Here is an 8,944-nt window from a genome sequence, read left to right on the forward strand (position 1 = left end):
TTACATATGCATTGGAGTTCATTGGAGTAACAAGCGACTACCCTTATAAAAGTTTGCTAAAGATGTCTGTAAAGAATCTCATATATTTTAAATGCATAATGCATTGTTTTTGTTAAGGGGAATACACATACCCAGAGAGAGGGGAGGAAGGGAAGAAGAGAGAGAGAAGAGATAAAGACTCAAACTCTTACTAGGGACTGATAGAAAAAAGACAGGAAGAATAAAGTAGAGAATAGAGAATTCAAATCTGATCTTGCCCTTACTTACATGATATAAAGTAACTTCTCATTTTTGCTCTAAATTGCTTCCGTCATGGAAATTCTAATTTACAGAAGTTTCTGTACCTACATAGAAGAAAAAAAAAATGTTACCTAAATTAATTGGAGCCAAAGCATAATTAACGTAAACTTGTCAATTCTTGACTATTACCAAGAAATAGCCATAGTGTCTGGAGCATGGGTCCCATTTAGGACCTTGGACAAAAGTTGATGATTGATTGTTCTGATGTATGAGACCAGTTAAACTAAATAATTTAATATTCTGTAATCAGGATGAGCAAGCTATACCATCTCAATAAAAGAAGAGAAAATACCAGAAATCTGTCCTATTGAATCTCTTGCATCTATCCTGCATGATTTCCTGACAAATGTTAATGTATTATGTGATCCATGCCCATTAGAATACTTTTTAAAAACTTTTCAGGAAGCAACATTTTCAGTCATTAGTGAAGTATGACAAAATCCTTCCCACAAAGTCCTTATTTGCCACAGATGATGATCTAACAAAAGTGTTATAAAGAATGGGATTAACAGGAATGGGAATTATAGACATTATGACAAGTATTGTGAAATGAAGCACTTTGACTAGCAAGCCATTATGAAACAATCTCACCACCCAAAGTTTCGTCTGCGGCTCCAGTAAAGAATAGACAAATGCCTGCCCGCTGATGCTCATAACCAAAGGCAGGAACACCCCCTCTTTCAACATGACTTATTACCAGTTTATCATCCACAAAAACTTCCAGAGTTTAAACAATTTGCCCACTCCCCAGTGGCTAATATCAAAGCTGTTATGAGTAGTTGGAATAAAGTTCCTCATATTAATGCTCCCTTAGGCTTCTTTCCCAGTATGAGACAACAGAATTACAGAACCCTTTATGACTTTATTCATCATCTGCAAGAAATTGTATTCAGGAAAATTAACATATCAAGGCTATTTCCACCTTATCTTTTTTACGAGCTACTGAAAACACAAGTTTTAACTCTAAAAACATTCTGAAGTTGTTAATACTTCTCATATTATTGTTAATTTATGAAGCCAAGTAAATTTTTGGAGCACAAAGCTCAGTTATATCAATATTCTTTTGTCTTCTATATGTTTCCATTGTGGAGGGTAAAGGCCAAATCTGAAAATAATATAAATTAAATCTTGCTAATCATCCTTATTATAATAAACCTTCCTCTAATGTACCTGTAAAATATGAAAAGAATTTTTACTGTTTTAGTCAATGTCTACCTAGTATTGGTAAAAAAATGAATTCAGTCTCAAGAAGGATGCAATAGAGCACCCAGGTGGTGCTGAGGACAGGATCAGACCTCTTTCATGCCCAACTAAGACTCCCATTTTTCTGCCTCAGTGTAATCTGAGCAGTAGACCAGTTGTCCCCAGATCAGTAGACTCCACACCCTGAAGGCTGCAAAGAATGACATGCAGCCTCATCCCTTGTCCTAGAATAATAAGAGTTTTGACTACTACTAAAAAAGCAATTCAGATATATTAATAGCTTTATTTGAAAGTATAATATAAGGTTTTACAGGAGAAGTAAAATAGCCATCCCCAAATCTATGCTGAATCTATTCACCTGCATTTTCTTGTTTCAGATACACCAAGTTGGACTATGAAAGAGGTATGTTTCCCCACCTGTTGACTTGGATTTTCCTTGCCATATCCATTATGTAGTTTATTTGTGTCTAGTTCAGCAACGAGGAAAAATTCCATAGATTTGAATGGTAGCTATATCATAATATATTGCAATAATATATCATTTTTCTTTTACTAAACAATAGCATGTCAATGAAAATGTTCACTGGTAAAGAACTGATCTAAATGTACTGTACTCCAGCAGGATCCCAAATCAGTAGTATTTTATTTGGATAAGTCTGCACGTTTATGTCATTATGCAGGAGAGGTCTGACACAAGATAGATTGAGATGATCATTGGATAGGAAAATAATAAGGCAAGAACAAATATTTTGTAGGGAGGGAGAGAAGGAGAAGGAGAGAGAATCAAGATGGTGACTGAGAAGGATGACCCAGACATGGGTGGTCCTGAATTGTCAAGGTAGCTGGGATGGATGTCTGTAAGCAAATTTATTTTATATGGGTGGGTGGTTTATATTCCTTTTAATTTGTTATAAGTTTATTGTGTGTATTTATTTTGGATTGAGAAATTAACATATAAATTTGATTATTTGGTTTGGTTTGTAAAGGTATGACTTCAGTGGATTGTAGGGAGTGTGAGTAGAGTTTTTGACAGGAAGTTGGGCTAAGCTATAGAATGCTTGGAGCTGAGCATGTTATGGGGCCACACAGGCTCAGGTATGTTAACAACCCACCAAAGGGACAGTTTTGAAAGCAGCTGACACAGAAACAGCTAGAGATTTCAGCTCCTGGATCCAAACAGACTAGGATCTCTGATGAACCATTTCAAATGTTTTTTTTCTTTCTTTTTTCTTTTTTTTAATTAGATTTTTTTTACATACACTTCAAAAGTTATTCTTTCTCCTGGTTTGTCATCCATAAACTCCCTGGCCCATTGCTCTGCACCTATATTCCATGAGGCTGTTTATCCAACCACCAAACACTTATTCCCACCTTGCCTCCCTGACATTCCCCTACATTGGGGGATCCAGCTTTGGCAGGACTAAGAGATTCTCCTCCAAATGGGTCCCAAAAAGGCTACATATGTGACTGGAGACATGGGTTAGTCCATTTGTACTCTTTGGTGGTCATTTAGCTCCTGGAAGTTCTGGCTCATTGATATTGTTCCTCTTATGGGGTTAAAAACCCCTTCACCTCCTTCAATCCATTCTCTAATTCCTAAAATGTGGATCCAGTTCTCAGTTCAATGGTTGCCTGTGAAAATTCACCTCTGTGATTTTCATGCTGGGTTTGGTGGCTATATGCATATGGGCTGAATCCCAAGGCTGGGAAATCTCTGAATTGGCATTCCTTCAGACTCTGCTCCAAAATCTGTCTCGATATTTCTGCCTCTGAATATTTTTGTCCCCCTTTTCAGGAGGAAGCATCCACACTTTTCTCTTCCTTCTTCTTGAGCTCCATGTGGTCTGTGACATGTATTTTTGGGAATCTGAGATTTGAGCTAATAGTCACTTATCACTGAATACATACTGTGTGTGTGTGTGTGTGTGTGTGTGTGTGTGTGTGTGTGTGTGTGTGTGTGTGTGTGTGTGTGTGTGCTTGGAGGGATTGGTTTATCTCATGCAGTGAGACATTTTCTAGTCCCATCCATTTGCCTGTGAAGTTCATGAAGTCGTTATTTTTAATAGTTGGGTAGTACTCAATTGTGAAGATGTACCACAATTTCTATATTTATTCCTCCGTGGAAGGACATCTGGGTTCTTTTCAGTTTCTGGCTATCATAAATAAGGCTGCTATGAACACCATGGAACATGTGTTCCTGTTATATGTTGGAGCATCTTTTGGATATATACACAGGAGTCGCAGAACTGTGCCTTCAGGTTGTGTACTATGTTCAATTTTCTGAGGAACCTCCATACTGAGGGAAGGAGGATGGGGAAGGGAACACCCATGTAGAAGGGGTGGGGGAAGGTTTGGGGGATGTTGCCTGGAAACCGGGAAGGGTAATAACAATTGAAATGTAAATAAGAAATACCAAAATTAATAAAGATGGAGAAAAAATAATGTTGCAATCTCACCGACAATGGACGAATGTTCGTCTTCCTTCACATTCTCGCCAATATTTGCTGTAACCTGAGTTTTTGATCTTAGACATTCTGAGTGGTATGAGGTGGAATCTCAGGGATGTTTTCATTTGCATTTTCCTGATGACTAAGAGTGTTGAACCTCTCTTTAGGTACTACTGAGACATTCAATATTCCTCAGCTAAGAACACCTTGTTTACCTTTGTACCCCATTTTGAATAGGGTTACTTGATTAACTGGAGTCTAAATTCTTGAGTTCTTTGTATAAATATGTATAGCTTTCTATCAGTTGTTAGATTGGTAAAGATCTTTTCCCAATCTGTTGGTTGTTTTTTTGTCCTAATGACAATGTACTTTGCCTTACAGAAGCTTTGTAATTTTATGAGGTTGTTTGTTGATTCTTGACCATAGAGCATAAGCCATTGGTGTTCTATTCAGGAGAATGTCCCCAGTGCCCATGTGTTCAAGGCTCTTCCCCACTTTTCTTCTATTACTGTATCTGGTTTTATGTTGAGGTCCTTGATCTGCTTTGATTGAGCTTTGTACAGAGCAATAAGAATGCATTGATTTGAATTCTTCAGCATGCAGACCTCAACTTGAAACAGCAGGATTTGTTGAAAAAGCTATCTTTGTTTCCACTGGATGATTTTAGTTCCTTTGTCAAAAATCAAGGGACCATAGGTGTGGGTTCATTTCTTGGCCTTCTATTCTATTCCACATTTCTACCTGCCTGTCTCTATACTAATACCATACAGTTTTTATAACAATTGTTCTGTAATACAGCTTGACATCAGGGACGTTGATTGACCCTGGAGTTTTTTATTGTTGAGTATATTTTTTGCTATTCTAACTTTTTTGTTATTCTAAATGAATTTGCAATTGCTTATTCTAACTTTATAAAGAATTGAGTTAAAGTTTTGATGGGGATTGTATTGAATCTGTAAATTTCATTTGGCAAGTTGTCCATTTTTCCAATATTAACCCCACAAACACTTGATAATGGGAGATCTTTCTATCTTCTAAGATCTTCAATTTGTCTCTTCAGAGACTTAAAGAGTTTGTCATATAGATCTTTCAATTGCTTGGTTAGCGTCATGTGGAGGTATTTTGTATCGTGAAGAGTGTAATTTCTCTAATTTCTTTCTTACACTTTTTATCATTTGATTTGAGGAAGGCTCCTGATTTATTTGAGTTAATTCACTCTCCAGCAACTTTGCTAAATTTATATATCAGGCTGATAAATAAAGGTTCTGGCGGAACCTTTTGGGTCACTTAACTATATTATCATATCAACTGCAAATAGTGATATTTTGACTTCTTCTTTTCTGATCTGTATCCCCTTGACCTTTTTTTGATGTGTGATTCCTCTGTCTATGGTATCAAGTAATATATTGAGTAAGTAGTGGCAGTGTAGGCAGCCTTCTCTATTCCCTGATTTTAGTGGGATTACTTTAAGTTTCCATTTAGTTTGATGTAAGCTACTGATTTACTGTATATTGCTTTTACAGTGCTTAGGTATAGCCCTTGAATTCTGGATCTTTCCAAAACTTTTAACATGAAGAGTTGTTGAACTTTGTCAAATGCTTTCTTAGCATCTAATGTGATGATCATGCGTTTTATTTTGTTTTTTAAGTTGGTTTATATAGTGGATTACCTTGAGGGATTTCCACAAATTGAAGCATCCCTGTTTCCCTGGGATGATCCCTATTTAATCATGATGGATGATCATTTTGATTTGGATGCGCTCTTGGATTTGATTTGCGCGAAATATATTGAGTATTTGCATCGATATTCACAAGGGAAATTGGTCTGAATTTCTCTTTCATTGTTCACTCTTTGTCTGGCTTAGGTATAAGCGTAATTCCTCATAGAAGGAATTGGATAGGGTTCCTTCTGTTTCTACTTTGTAGAATAGTTTGGACAGTATTGATATTAGGTCTCCTATGAAAATCTTAGACAATACTATACTAAACACATGTGGTCCTGGGTTTTTTTTTTTGGAGACTTTTAATATTTGCTTCTATTTCTTTAGGAGTTATGGGACTGATTGTATGGCATATCTGATCCTGATTTAATTTATCTTCCTCATATCTATCTAGGAAATTGTCCATTTATTACACATTTTCTATTTTTGTTGAATATTGACTTTTGTAGTAGGAAGTGATGATTTTTTAAATTCTTCAGATTCTTTTGCTATGTCTCTCATTTCCTTTTTTTGTGAATTTGGATGTTCTCTCCTAACTCAAAACATCCAGGAAATCCAGCACACAGTGAGAAGATCAAACCTAAGGATAATAGATATAGAAGAGAGTAAAGATTATTAACTTAAAGGGCCAGTAAATATCTTCAAGAAAATTATAGAAAAAAAACTGTCCTAATCAAAACAATGAGGTACTCATGAACATAAAAGGAGCCTACAGAATTCCAAATAGCTTTGACCAGAAAGGAAATTCCTCTCCTTATATAATATTCACAAGGACAGATGCACAAAATAAAGAAAGAATATTAAAACCAGTAAATGAAAAATGTCAAGTAACATATAAAGGTATATCTATCAGAATTATACCAGATTTCTCATCAGAGAATATGAAAGCCAGAAGATCCTGGGCAGATATAATACAGATACTAAGAGAACGTGAATACCTGCCTAGGTTAATATATGCAACAAAATTCTCAATTAACACAGATGGAGAAACCAAGATATTCCATGACAAAGTAAAATTTACACAATATTTTTCCACAAATCCAGCCATACTTAAGACATTAGATGGAAATCTCCAATACAAGGCAGGAAACTATACCCTCACTAAAGCAAGGAAAAAAATTCTTGAAACAAATCTGAAAGAAGAGAGCCAGAAAAACAGGATTCCATCTATAACAACAAAAATAAAGGAAACAGCAATCCCTATTCCCTAATATCTCTTAAAAATCAATGAACGTATTTCCCCATTAAAAGTGCATAGACTAACAGACTTGATACTGAAAGAGGATCCAACATTTTGCAGCATGCAGGAAACACACCTCAGTGACAAAGATGGACACTACCTTAGAGTAAGAGGCTGAAAAACAATTTTCCCAGTGAATAGTCCCAAGAAACAAGCTGGAATAGCCTTTCTAATACCCAATAAAATAATCTTCCAGCCAAAAATTTTCAAAAAATATAAGGAAGAACACTTTTCAAAGGAAAAATCCACCAAGATGTGCTCATAATCCTGAATATCTATGTTCTATAAGCAAGGGCAACTACATTTGTAAAAAATAGCTTCTTAAAGCTCAAAGCACATATTGCACCTCACACAATAATAGTGGAGAATCCAACACCCCATTCTCAGCAATGGACAGATGACATAAACAGAAACTAAATATAGAGACAGAGAAATTAAAAAGAAGTTTTGAACCAAATGGATTTAACAGATATCTATGAAACATTTCATCCTAAAAGAAAATACTGTCTTCCAGGCACCTCATAGTACTTTCTCCAAAATTGACCATATAATCTGTCACAAAACAGGCCTCAACAGATACAAGAAATTTGAAATAATACCATGCATCCTATCACGTCACCAAGGACTAAGGCTGATCTTCAGTAACTACAAAAGTGACAGAAATTCTATATACACATGGGCGTTGAGCAATGTTCTACTCAATGTTCACTTGTTCAAGAAAGAAATAAAGAAAGAACTTAAAGACTTTTTAGAATTTAATGAAAATGAAGGTACAGCATACTTATGGGACACAATGAAACCAGTGCTCAGAAGAAATATTATAGCTTTGAGTGTTCCAAAGACAAACTGCAGTGAGCATACGATAGCATCTTGACAGCATACCTAAATGTTCTTAAGCAAAAAGAACCAAATACATGCCAGAAAAGTAGAGGACAGCAAATAATCAAACTCATGGCTGAAATCAACCATGTAGAAACAAAAAGAACTATACAAAGACTCAACCATAACAGAACTGAATTACTTGATAAAATCAACAAGAGAGATAAACACTTAGCCTGATTAACAAGACACTTCTTAATTATACTACCAGAGATGTCCTTTTGAAAAGTTGGTAAATACCATATAGCACTGTCAGGATCAGGAAGACACGTGGACACTCAGAATGACTATGAACAAATCTTCAGGATATTATTGTCTTTCATTTCAGGCCCAGGGCAGCTTCTTGCTCCTCTGGCGTTTCTGTCACATTCAGGATGTGGTTGCAACACTGTGTCTAGCAAAGAAATTGGTTGCCATGTCTTCAGATGTCAGGCTGCTGGGTTGTATGTAGTCTGTGTTGGACGATGCATCTGCAGTCAGTGTGGCCTTTCTTTTGAACATCTCAGCATACACAGTATTACCATCCTCAGGATCAATCCTTCTAATCCATTCCAGGCCCTGTTTAGGCCTGTGCTTCACCCAGTGCATATAGGAATTTGCAAAGATATAACCAGAAGCCGTGTGAAACGACTTGCCTTGCAGAACAACTAGACTGAGGCCTCAAGTCCCCCACACTCAGCCCCAGACTGTTGCAGCTGGACTTCTGAGTTGATCCCTGTAGAAAGAAATGCAAAGTGAATGCCACTGTCAACAGAGTTTATGGTCCCTCCAGTTTATGACATGGGATCCCCTTACCTGTAGTTAGTGCCATGAAAAAGAGGATGATCCAGCAGCATTTCATCATAAGGACTTTGTGATTAAGTAACTGTAGACAAAAAAGTGCTGATGTGTTGTTGTTTGGTATGAATATCCCTGTATTTATCATCATAGACTCACATGGTTTGCATATTCATGAGGCAGAGTCTTCCTTATATAAGAACAATCCAGCTGTAAAAGTAGAGTGCACCTTGGTCAGACAACAGGATGCTGGGATTCAAATCCTAATTCTGTCTAATAAACTTTCCTTAAGACATGTGAAGACCATTTAGATATTATAATATCAGTGTCTAATCTCTCAATTTTAAGATAGAATTCTAATCTCAGATATTTGCTTGT

At 36.3% G+C, this 8,944-nt stretch overlaps 1 pseudogene; it reads right to left on the bottom strand.

Annotated features, from left to right (window-relative positions):
- Positions 1 to 8,158: 8,158 nt before the first annotated feature.
- LOC116906220 lies at positions 8,159 to 8,630 on the bottom strand (annotated as a pseudogene).
- Positions 8,631 to 8,944: the final 314 nt, after the last annotated feature.

The sequence above is a fragment of the Rattus rattus genome, chromosome 7 (genome assembly GCF_011064425.1).
Source record: "Rattus rattus isolate New Zealand chromosome 7, Rrattus_CSIRO_v1, whole genome shotgun sequence".
In the NCBI taxonomy this organism is placed as follows: domain Eukaryota; kingdom Metazoa; phylum Chordata; class Mammalia; order Rodentia; family Muridae; genus Rattus; species Rattus rattus.